Below are 16,768 nucleotides of genomic sequence, written 5' to 3'. Positions count from 1 at the left end.
GCTCACATATTTCAAAGCTGTGGATTCAAGCCCGTCACTTCATCACAATCCCGGAGGGCCTCCAACTGGATTCAAAGGACTTGATTTGCTCAGCTTAAGACTTTCGGATGAGAAGACACATGTTTACGAGAATGTAGTTCCTCCTCTCGTCACGTGCGCGGTATGGAAGCTTGAAGCCCAGTATGTCCGGCAATTAGCAACGTTTGGGCCTGAAACTCCCGCCCTCTGATCGACGCAGGTTTACGAAGAACAGGAAGCTTATAATTTTGAATATCCGCCTTCTTACAAGGCTCTGACGTCACACTCCTCCGACAACCTGATAACTTTAGATCTTATTGCGTTATGTCCGCAGAAGACCCTTGTAAGCCAGGACCTCCTTATTACGGAAACTCCGCATTCCGGGCGATCATTGATGGGTCCGTCTTACATACTTTGAAATATCAGCATGTACTTATGTTTAGTTAACCCGGAATAATACACTGAAAACGGTAGAATTACCGTATTTCCTCTCACAGATGCCGGGTATCCAAGATAAGTCGACCTTTGGCCTCATTTCATTGAAGATATGATCCCTATGGCATTTATGCTGAGATATGTTGGTGATTAATAAATACCGTTTTCTGCAAATGTGTCCTTTGTACAACTTGAATTTGGGATTCGGGGAGGTAGTGTGTCTCTGTGTTAGCATTAAACAGAATAAAAACTGAGCAGCTAATAGATGAAGTAGGGACTATCAATATCTGCACAGTACTGTTAAACACTTTCTTATTCAGTTGACAGAAATTTGATTTGACAGCATTACACTTTAAATTGGTATTTTAATCGATACATTTAACCAATAAGTAACACACAAGGTGTTTTTTTAGTATAACCAACTTAAAAGGTTAATTACATCTACATACTATATGTTTCACTTGTCGTTTCTAAACGGTAAATTGCATCCCTTGGATCCTCTAATAATGGGTTGTAATCCTGTATCCGTCACAAAAGTTGTAAACGTCAGCGTTCACCTTGTTGAAAGGCAATTCACTCACTCACTCACCCTCCCTATCACTCACTCACTCACTCACTCACTCATGGGCGAGAAGAAAAAGGTCGCGGGTTCGATCCCCGGCCGCGTCATACCAAAAGACGTTAAAATGTGGTACTTGTTGATTCCTGCCTGGCGCTCGGCATTAATGGGTACAACAAGGACTGGTCGGCTCGAGGCAGTATGATGTGTCTGAGTGGGGTATTCATGCTTAAATGCGGCATGGTATCTCAGTGAGCTGGCACTATAAAACCAGCTTAAGTCTGGGCTAGTACAAGCAGCCACACATACACACGCATGTACGTCGTCATATGAGCGAAATATTCTCAAGCACGACGTTAAACCCCACCTCACCTCACCTCACCTCAGACCCGTGAAGGTCCGGGTTAGAATGAGCCTTCGGTAACCCATGCTTGTCGTAAGAGGCGACTGACGAGATCGACTTGCTGACTTGGTTGACACATGTCATCGGTTCCCATTTGCGCAGATCGATGCTCATGCTTTTGATTACTGGATTGTCTGGTCCAGACTCGATTATTTACAGACCACCGCCATATATCTTGAATATTGCTGAGTGCGGCGTAAAACTAAACTCACTCACTAACTCAACTCAACTCAACTCACTTGGCCAAAGATATCAACGTTTGTAAATCTGAGACTGACAGATTCTAGATACACCCGACTGTGTCATCAGCCGAATATGTCCGTATCGGTGACTAATAGACGGATTTTTAAAAATAAGCATAATTGGCAGTATTATGTCACTGCGTTTTGGGTCACGTTAAAGTCAGTTTCATAAAAATAGCTGAGCTTGCAGTAACCAGTAGTATGAGTGAGAGTTGTTATGTCAGACTGGTTGTCGCCTCCTTTGTTTCTGTGACAGCAACAGCTAACACATATTTTTATCACAATATTTTTCTGTATTTTTCAAAGTTCTGTTTTTGGGACAAATTTTAAAAAAAATAAACCCAAGGTCACACCTCGTCACTCCTCATATCAGGAACAACGGATATGCCGTGGTGTTAACACAGGACTTCTGGTTACCAGTCAAGACAGTCTATCGAGTCAGCCATATACTGTATGCTTCTGTTATATCACTGTAGACCCTGAAGCAAATATATATCCAAGAAAACCCACACAAGTCTAGAAAACGTGGCAAGTCTAGATTTCCACAGCTTCAGAAGAAAGTCTCAGGGCTCCTTTTCATTATATTTTATTTTTGTCACTTTGAGCTTTTTTCTGTAAAATATGTTCATTTCAGAGACTAGCTGTTAGTCTAGCCCAGTGGTTAAAGCGTTCGCTCGTCATGCCGAAGAACGTTTAACCGGATTCGATTCCCCACGACATGGGTACAATGTGTGATGCCCATTTTTCTGGTGTCCCGCTCCGTGATATTGCTGGAATATTGCTAAAAGCGGCGTAAAACCATACTCACTCACTCACTTATATCACAGTAACGTAAACCATTTCGAGTTAACGGCCGAGTAAACCTGAATTTGCTGGATTATTCGAAATATCCGGATTCCTGATAGGATAAAAATTAATATATTTTGTGAAAATGTTGTATTTTTCTTAAATTGGATTCAATGTTGTCCATGTATATGCCGTTGTACATATATATATGTTAACTTAGCAATACACCTACAGGGTTATGTTTCCGATGTTTAGTAAGTAAATGAAGAATCTCTATACACTACGTTTTGAAAATTTACAGAGACTTTGCAACTTTGGTCTGTCTCACAGTCCCTGAATCGTATTATTTTCCCTCCCGCCCAGACCTTTCTGTAATGTTAAAGCCCAAATGAACCAAGTCTAGATTCCCTGAACCAAGTCTAGAATCCCTGAACCAAGTCTAGAATCCCTGAACCAAGTTTAGATTCCCTGAACCAAGTCTAGATTCTCTGAACCAAGTCTAGAATCCCTGAACCAAGTCTAGAATCCCTGAACCAAGTCTAGATTCCCTGAACCAAGTCTAGAATCCCTGAACCAAGTTTAGATTCCCTGAACCAAGTCTAGATTCCCTGAAGCAAGTCTAGAATCCCTGAACCAAGTCTAGAATCCCTGAAGCAAGTCTAGAATCCCTGAAGCAAGTCTAGATTCCCTGAACCAAGTCTAGAATCCCTGAAGCAAGTCTAGAATCCCTGAACCAAGTCTAGAATCCCTGAACCAAGTCTAGAATCCCTGAACCAAGTCTAGAATCCCTGAACCAAGTCTAGATTCCCTGAACCAAGTCTAGAATCCTGAACCAAGTCTAGATTCCCTCAGGTTCAGAATCTGCCATCTCACTCGGGCTCGTTTTCAATTGAACACTCTCTGTTTCAATCAAAATCATATACATGTATATATATATTTTCAGAAACTAAGCGTTAGTCTATTATAACCTGTGTATATCACCTTTATCCAATACCAAATGTTTGTAAATAGTACAGCACTTTGAAAACACATATCGTTGTTTGTAACATCTCTGTGTTCGTTATAATCGATGTTTTACTTCATCTGACGATGAGGTTGCCTGTAGATGCCCTTATACTGAGGACGTATCCGTACAGTGACGGACACACTAAGTCATGCAGTTAATATGTTTTATGTTGTGCTATTTAAAATCAGTAAAACCCATCACAAGCGGTTCTGTACGCTATAAAATCACTAAAACCCATCATTTTAGACGGTCTGTTCGGGATATTGACGAATGCTTGAATCTCGCCATGATTCGTGCACCAGTGCACTACAGCTCGATACGACATCAACGAAGCATATGCAGCACCCCAATAAAACTAATTCGTGTTATATGAGTCGGATAATAACATGACAAAGTAGTTAATTTCATTCGAAGGTGTTGTGATAATTTTACCTTTATTTAAATTTAGATGAACGATGAGAATCAGGTGGAGGTGATACAGTGCAAACAGGGAGAATAGAAGATCATATGCTGTAGATTATCCCTGGTGCAAGTTGTAATCTTTGAAACACGGTCTCTACACCCGACAGTGTATCAGGGGTGTAACTACGGGGGGCAGATCTCCTTCATCCTCGATTTTGTAGGTCTTAGGATCTCTACGCAATTGGGATACGATGACATGTGTCCAAATCAGCGAGCCTAACCAGCCGATCCCATTGGTTGATCTTTCGACAAGCATCGGTTGCTGAAGGTCAATTCTAACCCGGATCTTCACGGGCATAAGACCAAAGAACATTTATTAACTCTTTTAAACCACAAACTGTCCACACAGACGTAAGTGGGTTAGATGTATAGTCCGTTTGGCTCAAAAGCGGACCGATGAATTGCAATCTAACTCGAAACCTATAAACATAAAATACTCAATGAAACACTGATCATAATCAAAAACGTCAGACCAACTCTGAGAGGTGTTTGCAGAATTTATGTCCTAAAAATATCGACACAGTTAACTATTTGTTACGAGGGAGGAGTGCAGAGAAAGGGACAGCCGGGTGTGCGAGAAAGCATGGAGACGGCACAGCACAGGTTAATGAATCAATAACTTTGTGGGCACTTGTGCACGTGCTTCTCTAACGCCTGGCTGTCCCTTTCTCTGCACTCCTCCCTCGTAACAAATAGTGAACTGTGTCAATATTTTAATGATAGTTTGTTAAACAACTTTTTTAATTTTAGGTCATAAATTCTGCAAACAAATCACAGAGTTGGTCTGCTATTTTGATTATAATCAGCGTTTCATTGAGTATTATATGTTTATTAGTTTTTGAGTTAGATTGCAATTCATCGGTCCGCTAGCCAAACGCACTATTTTGTTATAGGTACGACTAACTTATCAATAAATTACAATCACAAAAGTAGTCCGTCATAGTCTGACCGTAGTCTGGAGTAGCCAATCACGGACCTGGAACTCGATATCACACATATGTTTGATACCAGTTGGTTACTCGCCCACAGCTGTGTAAAAATCAAGAAAACATCCGACATGAAGCAGTGACCCAATTTAATGGTTGGCCCGACCTGTGTTTTTTAGCTTGCTACATCCATCATCCCCTCTCATCTTCTTCTCTAGCCTCCCGTGAGTGACCAGCCCAGGCATTGTATCTACACGCTACAGCCCTACCCCAGGCCGAATTATGTACCTCTGGTGACTCTTATCAGCTCCGCTTGACCCTGCCGTTGGACGCCCCTCCCTCTTATCGGTGCCACTTGACCCCCGGGGCCTATGGGAGCTCTGACACACTCCAGGGGGTGCTATCTGTGTTACCTGAGTCAGGGAGGGAGGTGAACTTGGGAGGGTGTGCTCAGGTTAACGAGATGTGCGAAAATGCTCTGTAAAGTTTGTTGTGGCCAAAGGGTTCTTATCTTTAGGAGAGACGTGTTTATTATTAACTTGATATCACACTGTTTTTAGCATGTCGGTTACTAGATTTCTGGTATCTTTCCATCAAATACTGTTATAGCTATCTCCTAAATCAGGGTGAACTCATTTTGGGCTTGTGAACAGATTGAACAGTTGAGACAGGACCATTTCTCTTTTGCATCATCGCCGTCGTCGTCGGAGGTGAGGTGAAATTGGGTTTTACGTCGTGCTTGAGAATATTTCGCTCATATGACGACGTGCATGCGTGTGTATGTGTATGTGCGGCTGCTTGTACTAGCCCAGACTGAAGCTGGTTTGATAGTGCTAGCCCACTGAGATACCATGCCGCAGTGAAGCATGAATACCACACTCAGACACATTATACTGACTCCGAGCCGACCAGTCCTTGTTGTACCCATTAATGCCGAGCGCCAGGCAGGGACCAACAAGTATCATATTTTAACGTCTTTTGGTTTGACGCGGTCGGGGATCGAAACCGCGGCCTTCCGCTCTCCGGGCGGACGCTCTAACCACTACACCACGGAGGCGGTCCCGTCATCGGAGGATGAATTACATGTATATGATCAGTGTACATCAGAGGGTTGATGAGGACTTATTCTGCTTGTGGGGGATCTGTCTACTAGTGTGGCTACTGATAGAGAAAGATATAACTCCAGATGATGGACAGGTGTGACCCTTGATAGCAGGACAGGTGTGATCCTTGATAGATGGACAGGTGTGACCATGAGAGATGGACAGGTGTGACCCTGAGGAATGAACATGTGTGACTGAGAGATGGACAGGTGTGATCTACGAGATGGACAGGTGTGACCCTGAGGAATGAACATGTGTGACTGAGAGATGGACAGGTGTAATTCCTATTGACGGACAGGTGTGAGCATGTAAGAAGGACAGATGTGACCCTGAGAGGTTACAGGTGTGGGCATGACAGAACGACAGGTGTGACCATGACAGATGGACAGGTGAGACTCTGAGAGATGGACAGGTGTGATCTACGAGATGGACAGGTGTAATTCCTATTGACGGACAGGTGTGAGCACGTAAGAAGGACAGGTGTGACCCTGAGAGATTACAGGTGTGGGCATGACAGAACGACAGGTGTGACCGTGACAGATGGACAGGTGAGACTCTGAGACATGGACAGGTGTGACTCTGAGAGATGGATAGGTGTGGGCATGACAGCAAGACAGATGTGACTCTGAGAGATGGACTGATGTGACCATGAGAGATGGACAGGTGTGACCCTGAGAGATGGACAGACGTGACCTAAGAGATGGACGATTGTGATTCCTACAGGTTGACAGGCGTGAGCATGAAAGGACAGGTGTGACCCTGAGAGATGGACATGTGTGACTCTGAGAGATGGACATATGTGACCCTGACAGATGGACAGGTGTTACCCTTGTTAGATGGACAGGTGGGTGACAGGCCGGGAAAGCCACATTTAAAAAATGACTATTGCCGGGAAGGCCACATTTCAATTACATGGCTGTAGCCGGTAAAGCCACATTTACAATAGATTAATTAATTAATGGATTACGATAATCGGTAAAAGAGTGTCCCCATGTATAATAGTGTTGTCACAAGAAACGAATAATCTTTCCTACTCACAAGCGTGGTTAAGCAATACCGGTTAAAGACTGTTCCTCCACTGAACGCCAAAGAAACGTTACCCTCCGAACTTTATGAATTAATTAAAAACTATCAAAGATATGTTAGAAGGCATTAGTTTACAGCAGAGCTTAACAACACAGCTTATGCAAATCACGAACCAAATTCTCAAAAGCATTCATATTTAGGTGAAATGCATATTTTTCAGTAGAGTTAAATTGTCCTATTTTCGACCATGCCGAAATAAACCAATAACAGTGATTTAGATGTCCAAAAGAAAGGTTGAAATAAAATTCTGCTTTGAGACAGAGATAAACCATTTAAAGTCAGTTATTAAAACAAGAGACAATTGTTGTAGAGTGTGTAAAATTGTAAAAGAATCATTCCTATGATTTCAGTCTTTTAAAACATTTTCTGCTGATAAAATTATGAGGAAACTAGTCTTGTTTTGTTAAATACGGTAACCTGTTTGAATCACTAAGCATGTTTTGACAGCATAGCCGGGAGAGCCACACATTCCATGTTCACGCAACCATAACTACTGCCGGGAGAGCCACATCAAGTTTGGCTATATGTTTCGGAAATGTGGCTCTCCCGGCCTGTAACCGACAGATGTGACCAAGAGAGATGCACAGGTGTGACCCTGAAAGATGGACAGGTGTGACCCCGAGAAATGGACAGGTGTGGCCCTTGTTGGATGAACAGGTGTGACTCTGAGAGATGGTAACACCCTGAGAGATAAACAGATGTGACACTGGGGGATGAGAAGGTGTTGCCTTGAGAACAGGCTAGGTATGATCGCGCAATATGAACAGGATAATCCCTGCATATGGACACGTGTGGTCCCGAGAATAGACCCGGTGCCACCTAAAAAGACGAACATGTGTGAAGGGATAACAGAAATGGGCATCACACAAAGTGCAGAATGGAACTCGTGTTTTCGCCCTGCAAAGCAAACTCTTTAAGCCCCAGATCTGTTATCAGAACAGAACAGACGCTCGAGTATTCCTGCTATGTCGATCACAGGATGTCGCAGCTTGAAATAAATCACAGAATTTCCATATTTCGGATGTTGACAATCTCGAAACACAATGCTTCCTTTGTGTCGTTAACTGCTAACCGTTAATCGTTTCATAGCAAAACGACATATGGAACCCTGTATATTACCATGTGCTTACTTAACATTCCACATTTCAACAAGAAATTTGAATCAGCGTAAAATAATTGCAAAATAAATCCTGTTTCATTTTTGAGAAAATTTGAAGAATGGGGAAGCCAACGTCCAGCATGTTAAACATGGCTGATTTACATTGAAAATTCCCGAATCAAGTTAAACGGCGTACAAAAGCATCATGTCAAATTTGGTTTGAACGCCTCCCGTGGATGGCGATTCTAGACGTCGCCCAGGTGGTTGGTTAACAATGCGCTCACTCACTCAATTGGTAGATACAGAATGGTGAAGTGTAGACTTATGCTACATTTGGAAGCTTAACACATCTTTTTCAGCGACATTTCTCATTGCTTCAGGTTTTCTCGTTATTTCAATTATTTTGTCGTTACTTCGATAAGTTCCTTTGATTAGTTTCAGTCAAAACTTGAAATTTTGTTCATGTTCTCGTTGCTTCGAGTATTTTCTCGTTCCTTTAAATTTCTTTCAAAAACTTGAAATTTCGAGTAGTTTCTCATAACTTTGATTATATATGGAGGCTAAATTGGTCTATCATCATAGCGCCCAAAAAGTGCCATGATATGGCAAATAACGTGAAAATAACTGAAAATTCAAGATTTTAAAAGAAACTTGAAGTAACGAGAAAATACTTGAAGCAACCAGAAATTATCGAATCAACGAAATATTTGAAATAACGAGAAAATACTCGATGCAACGAGAAATCTTTGCTGCAAAAGTGGCAGAATCAGAATTTAACTGTACATCATAACTTGCAATGTATTCACATCAGAGTGAGTGAGTGAGTGAGTGAGTGAATGGACGAGCGAGCCAGCGTCTATGGTCATAACGGCGGTTGCAGTACCGGGATCCGGGGCATGCAAACCATTGTCCGGTGAGCAGGAATCGACCGATATTGCATTTATTTGCACTGACTGTGTTTCTCGGTTTGACACCATCATACTTGCACTCCTGGGTTTCGCAGAAAGTTGTATTTATTTCATCAATTCCTTCTTTCACAGAGGTGGATTAACCAATTACTCGACAAGCCGAAGATCCACCAACCATCCGTTGGCTTTATCCCGTCGAAAACCCGACACATTATATGATAAAGCGTGAGTCGTAACTTGAATGTTTCGTACTGCACATTAAAACGGCATTTGGTAACTATCCCCAAACATGAGGCCGCTTTCTGGCATCAAATATGTCATACTTGGTATTAGTGTTGGGAATTGGTTGAAATCTCACAATTGATGATTGATTCATTACCAACGAATAATCATCGAAAATAATTGGTAAGCGTCATTTTTCAGATTTTCCTATTTAGGTTGTTATTGCAGATATGCATAACATGATGCAACTTGCTACTTTAAAGTGAACACTAATATATCATTTAACATAAACTTCCCGGAATCTTCACGAAATATTCAGTCATGATGATGGCTTTTGAGATGGTGAAGTGAGTTTTCTAAGAATTAAACACGTTTTCAGGCCCTGACACTTCAACGATATGTTCCATTGTCAAGTATTTCAAAGACTAAAACAGTAGTTCCAAAATCGTTTATGTTCGATTATTAGAAATTGTGATCGATTGCTTGGTCGTTTCGTCACTGCGACCAATCTTCGATTATTTCAATTAATCGGAACACCACTACTCGGTAGGCTGGATTAACGAACGCGGACGTAAAATCTACAATCGTTTTCAACGGGCACACAACGGACAAATCCGGACGCAAGCTTTGACACTATTGTACTTGAACCGATATTTCGATACCTCTGTCTGTCTGTCTGTCTCTCCGCTCTCTCCTTCCCTCCCCCTCTATCTCTCTCCTTCCCTCCCTCCCTCTCCTTCTCCCCTCTCTCTCTCCTTCAGTCCCTCTCTCTCCCTCCCTCTCTCTCAGCGTGTTTGTTCCTGTGTTTTGTTGTTTTCCTGTTTTGTTTCTTTACTCACATGTTTGTTACGATTTTCTCAGCAAAAATCACATTTTGCACGTAATGCACGTGCAGTTCACAATCCTGTGAAACAACTAACCATTACAATAGCTTCAGTACTTGACTCAATGAAGGAGTGGAGTAAACGTTTTCCCAAATAACTTGTGATGAAGTGCTTCAAGAGGCGCCATTCACTGAAGTACTGTCTGTCTCCACGTCAATAAATCGCTGTGGGTGGGGCAACCCGAGACTGTTGTTTGACAGCAGTTAGACAGATATCATGTTCCAGTGAATATTTTCAAATGAGTATAAGAGGACTACCATTTGATGTTTTTGTGTTGTTTATTTTTAAAAAGTCTATTCTCGAAAATACTCCAGAAAACAATGTATTCAATTCTTTAAAACAAATAATCACGGGATAAAACATAAGTTCTTTTAGGGAATACACTTTCTCAGTAAAGTGAGTGAGTGAATTTAGTTTTACGCCACACTCAGTAATAATCCAGTTATATGGCGGCGGTCTGTAAAAAATCGAGTCTGGACCAGATAATCCAGTGATCAACAACACGAGCATCGATCTACGCAAATGGGAACCGATGACATGTGTCAACCAAGTCACCGAGCCTGACCACCCGATCCCGTTAGTCGCCTCTTACGACAAGCAGGGGTTACTGAAGATCAATATTCTACCCCGGATCGTCATGGGTGTTGTCAGTAAAGTACAGATTCTAGTACATTTATAAGGTTGTATCCCGTCGGGGTTCGAACCCGAACAATAAAAGTACGAGTATCAGTATTTTACTGAGAAAGTATATTCCCAAATACAACTTAAACAACTGACCACTTTCAAAATGACAATGTGTATTCATAATCACTGGATGTGTTGTTGTTTTGAAGAAACATGTGCTGAAGTGAAAATCGAAACATTTTGGCTGCTGCTTGCAGATAGAGAAATTGTGTTGAAGCTACCAAGGAAAATGATGTTCTTTGTAGCTTTTTGTACGTATAAAACATAATTGTCACTAGTGGTACAGGCAATATCCCGATTGTAAAAACAGATGCAAAAAGGTTAACTGTTTTATGTGGTACAAAAATGGTTTTATGTGGTACTGTTTTATGTGGTACTCACCCATTCACATATAATCCGTTGGTTATGTGATGTTAACCCGTGAAGATCTGGGTCTTCAGCAACCCATTCTTGTAGTAAAAGTGAGTAGTAAAAGTGGGTATGGTTTTACGCCTCTTTTAGCAACATTCCAGCAATAGCACGGCGGGGGACACCAGAAATGGGCTTCACACATTGTGCCAATATGGGGAATCGAACCCGGGTCTTCGGCGTGACGAGCGAACGCTTTAACCACAAGGCTACCCCACCGCCCCTTGTCGTAAGAGGCCTCCAACACCACATGAGAAAAAGGCTTGTGATGCCAGGGTCCAAGGGTGAAACCTGGTTTGCTGATCAAGTGGACGAAGCCCCTCTAAAGTCAACGCATAACTGCAAATTCCCTTCTCAGAAAAGTCAGTGAAAACCATGCATTCAGACCTATTTGTGTGATTTATTAGTTTTGTCGTAAGAGCGTCATATGAGCAGTAAAAGCGTGAGTCTCAAGCCAAAGGCGTATGAGGCGACTAACAGGATCGGGTGGTCAGGTTCGCTGACTTGGTTGACAGATGTCATCGTATTCCAATTGCATAGATCAATGCTCATGCTGTTGGTCACTTGACTGTCTGGTCCAGACTCGACTATTTACAGACAGACGTCTTATAGCTGGAATATTGCTCCTTGTGGTATAAAACAACAAACAAACAAATGTTAAGTGAGTGAGTGAGTGAGTTTAGTTTACGCCGCACTCAGCAATATTCCAGCAATATGGCGGCGGTCTGTAAATAATCGAGTCTGGACCAGACAATCCAGTGATCAACAGCATGAGCATCGATCTGCGCAATTGGGAACCGATGACATGTGTCAACCAAGTCAGCGAGCCTGACCACCCGATCCCGTTAGTCGCCTTTTACGACAAGCATAGTCGAAGAATGGGTTGCTGAAGACCTATTCTACCCCGGATCTTCACGGGTCCAAATGTTAAGTGATGTGGACGAATGGTGATCACCCGTGTTGAAGCAGAGAAAAACTTCTCAAGTGGTGAACTTATTCATACTTAGAAGACATTTTGTACATGAAATCACTACTTACGTCTGCAGAAACAACGGTGGTACATGTACAATTTCCAGTGAATCCGTTCGCGAGAACTTCATCAGGAAGAAATATGAGTAGAAGTTATACGACGAAGCGTCTGTAAAATATATTTTGCACAACTACATCACAACGCGATGGGGTTATAATATGGCTGAAATGTTCGATCCGTCGCCCATGTCCTTGGTTTGATTACCACATGGGTAAAAGTGAAACCCATTTCTTCTGTGTCCTGTTGTGGTGCTAAAAAAATAGCAAGGGCGACATGAACACCGATGGAATGCCTACAACAAGGTCGACAAGAACACCGACAGAAAGGCAATGACAAGGTCGACAATAACACCGACAGAATGGCAATGACAAGGTCGACAATAACACCGGCAGAATGGCAATGACAGACAGACAGACAGGCATTTTATTTCAGTAATGTAGGCCATTGGCCCATAATACAACATAGTGCAAATATAAAGAATACATACATGCTGGATGTAGGATAACGATTGGAATACAGGGTCAATTAGTTGAGGGTTTACTGCTTAGTTTTAATACAGTGGAGAGGAATGTAGTTAATGGTTTTAGATAATTTATGTTGTTGCAAGTAATTAAACGCACAAAGGTTTCAGTTGTTGGAGGTGGGTCTGGTGGGTTGTGAAACACTTATTTCTTATTTCAGAATATTTGTCACAGATAAGTTGGACATGGAGCTCGTCTTCAACATAGTTTAGGCCAACAGAGTGTCAGTAGAGGCAGAGACGTTGATCATAGGGTGTATTTGTGTGACGACCGGTTTCCACTGCTAATCTAAAGTTGTTACAGCGGAACATAGCCATAACTTTCCTTTGATATGGAAGGAGGTCACAGGACAAAGTAAAGATTGTTCAATTTCCTTGTCACTTTTGTCTTATATCAGTAAAAGATTGAAATTGTTTGGGGAAATAAATCACAATTTTGTGATTAATATTTACATTTAGATGAAGAGTCAAGTGAGGAACGCCAATTTTAAGGAAGCAGTCATAACCTCGCTGCTTGAAGATGGACATAAATGTTTTAATGCAGCCAATTTCTTGTGAGATCCATACAAACCCCAAACCATACTGAAAAGGATTTGTCTTATGTGTGAAGCCCAGGTAGATTTATTATAATCATCAAGAGATTTGAGCATTTGGTAGGCCTGGTAAGGAAGTCTATGGTGTTGTAGCTGCAACAGTCTGCACCAGTACATTATTGACCTGGAGGTATAGTGGTATTGCAGTGAGAGTCTGCCACACTCTCCAAGCACCATGCTATTGTTGGTATACTTGCTGACTTTGAGAAAAGTCTTACAGAACTTAAAATGTACAGTTTTAATATGTCTGCAATACTTGGTTCCCCAAATCTCTGATCCATAACACAGAATAGGTGTAATCATGGAATCAAATATCTTGAAAATGTCCTTGTGATTAATACATCCAAAATGTTCCTGGTAATTATAGATGGAGAATATAGCTTTACTTGCTTGAGCTAAACAGGATTGGGCTTTAGTCCATGACAGTTTAGGAGTGAACACAATCCCAAGATATCTGTACATATTCACAACTTCTATTTTTTCACCATTTAAAAACCATTTCTCATAAGAACGGAGAGGACCACCATTTCTAAAAACAATAATTTTGGTTTTGTTCAGATTGACTTTCATTCCTGTATCTGCACAGAATGTTTCAACAATATTAATTTTCTTTTGGAGCTGTAAAGCAGTGTCTGATACAGTTGATACATCATCAGCAAATAATAGCGAAAATACATCAGGAATATGAGTTGATATGAATACACCTCTTCCACCATCTTCCTCCAGCATTTGAGCAAGTTTGTTTATGAATACATGTATAATAAAAATCTGCGGACTCAGAGTGCATCCTTGGCGGGTACCAATAATACATTTGAAATAGGGTGATAACCCCGAATCAGTTCTTACACAAGCGCACAGTCTGGAATACATGTTGATAATAAATTTAAGAAATTTTCCCTTTACCCCCTTTTCTATCAAACTCATGAAAAGTAATTTATGGTTAATAGAGTCAAATGCCTTGGAAAAGTCAATAAAAAGGCAATAGAACCTTCCATTTTTCTTTGACAGATATTTAGTGACCATAGCTTGAAGGGTGAAGATATGGTCTGTTGTTGAATAATCCTGTCTGAATCCAGCTTGTGCCTCTGAAATTGTATCATTATTGTCACACCATTGTTTCAGTCTATTATCAGCTATTGAGGCTAGAATCTTGCATAAGGAGTTGATCAATGAAATTCCTCTATAGTTATTTGGATCTGTTTTATCACCAGATTTATGCAAAGGATATATGATGCTTTCCCCCAAACATTTTGGAAAAACTGAACTATCATACAATTTGTTAAAGAGTTTAGTTAATATAGGTGATATGTAATTCTTAGTAGCTTTAAAGAAGTCTGCGACTAATCCATCCGGTCCTGGTGATTTATTGTTTTTGATATTTTTCAAGCTTAGAAATACCTCCTCTTCCGAAAAAGGTTCATTTAATACAGCTAAATGTTCATCCTCTATATCAGTGTCAGAAGTCCGACAAGAACACCGGCAGAATGGCAATGACAAGGTCGACAATAACACCGCCAGAATGGCAATGACAAGGTCGACAATAACACCGGCAGAATGGCAATGACAAGGTCGACAAGAACACCGACAAGATGCCAATACAAGGTCGACAAGAACACCGGCAGAATGGCAATGACAGACAGACAGACAGGCATTTTATTTCAATAATGTAGGCCATTGGCCCATAATACAACATAGACAGAAAGGCAACCACAAGGTCGACAAGAACACACACAGAATGCCAACAACAAGGTCGACAAGAACACCGACAGAAAAGCAATAACAAAGTCGACAAGAACAGAGAAAGGCAGTAACAAGGCCGACAACACCGACTGAATGCGTCCTTCGTGGAACGGAAGAGGTCATTTCTGCTGAACATGGAGCTGCAGTGGCGTGTAATGTTGTGCACGTGCAGTTCGTAACGTCACCTCAAAACAAGCGCTGCCGTTGTTCACAGTCTCCGTATTGATTGTAAACGATTAGCTGTCTTCCACTGGGTAGAAATTAAGCACAGATTTGTTTGCTCCGCAGAAATCGAAACCTTCTTCTGATGTAATAGAAATGTCAAACCGTAAATTAGAAAAGAACATAAACTTGCGTGCATGGCGTAGGGTTTTGGTTGCCGGTTAACTTGGTTTTTTATGTCAAAAAGCTAAATTTCCAGCACACAAACAAATACTGATTCTCTGATTTTCTAGGGGTTTTTGAAAATAAAAAATAACGCACTGTTTTCTCTGGGCACTTGTCTGCAAGAAAGGACAATTTATTGTGCAAAATTTGCCAAAAATAATAAAACAAGGGCTTGAGGACACTTTTTGAAAACAGTGTTTATCCGTGACTGGTCCACGTGTTGTGTGGTGGTTATGTCTTCTGGAAAACAGATACAACTCCACAGAAGGATTATCGTGGTCGTGTTTTTCAATGAATTTCGAAACAAACTTTTATACGTCTAAACATGGCAGTTATTTTGTTGAATATTCACTTTGATCTATTTGAATTCTAATATTGAATAAAAGAAATAGAACTTACTTTATGCTGCATAAACTTGATAAGCTTTGTTTTGGCTTTACGCTAATAGGTTTATGCCATGACAGTGTTACAGTATCTCGTCCTTTGCGTTTTAGCGTATTCATTTAAACATTAATATTTTAGATAAAAAAATGTTCTTGTGTTGTTGTAACATAATAGATTCTCAGAATTAACCTAATCCATAATTAAAATAACAGATCATAGATATAAATCACATGTGTTTGATTACATTTTATACTATTGCTGACGGGCCGGTAATTAATTCCTTCAGCTGTACATGTAATTCCGATTGATTTTAATAATAGTAATCGGACTGGCGGAAGCTGTTTGTTTTTGTTGCCGACACACACACCCGATGTTTAAAGTTGGTATGCAGAGAAGAAAACCCGACTGTCGTCATGTAGTATTGTGTCGGCCTTTTCCTAATTGGTTCTTCGTGCTGCATGCCGCCCGTGAAGATCCGGGTTAGATTGGTCTTCAGCAACTCATGCTTGTCGTAAGAGGCGACTAACGGGATCGGGTGGTCAGGCTCGCAGACTTGGTTGATCGTATCCCAATTGCGTAGATCGATACTCATCATTTTGATCACTGGATTGTCTGGTCCAGACTCAATTATTTACAGACCGCCGCCATTTAGCTGGAATATTGCTGAGTGCGGCGTTAAACAACAACAAACCATCATAAATACTAACACTTGTACTATGCGTTTTCATACAGTAACACTGACTGACTGACTGAGTTTGGTTTTACGCCGCTTTTAGCAATATTCCAGCAACATCACGGCGGGGGACACCAGAAATGGGCTTCACACATTGTACCCATGTGGGGATTCGAACCCGGGTCTTCGGCTCATACAGTAACAGAGCCG

Source organism: Haliotis rubra, unplaced genomic scaffold (genome assembly GCF_003918875.1).
Source record: "Haliotis rubra isolate DU_JTF1 unplaced genomic scaffold, ASM391887v1 Scf448, whole genome shotgun sequence".
NCBI lineage: Eukaryota > Metazoa > Mollusca > Gastropoda > Lepetellida > Haliotidae > Haliotis > Haliotis rubra.
This window is presented reverse-complemented; position numbering follows the sequence as displayed.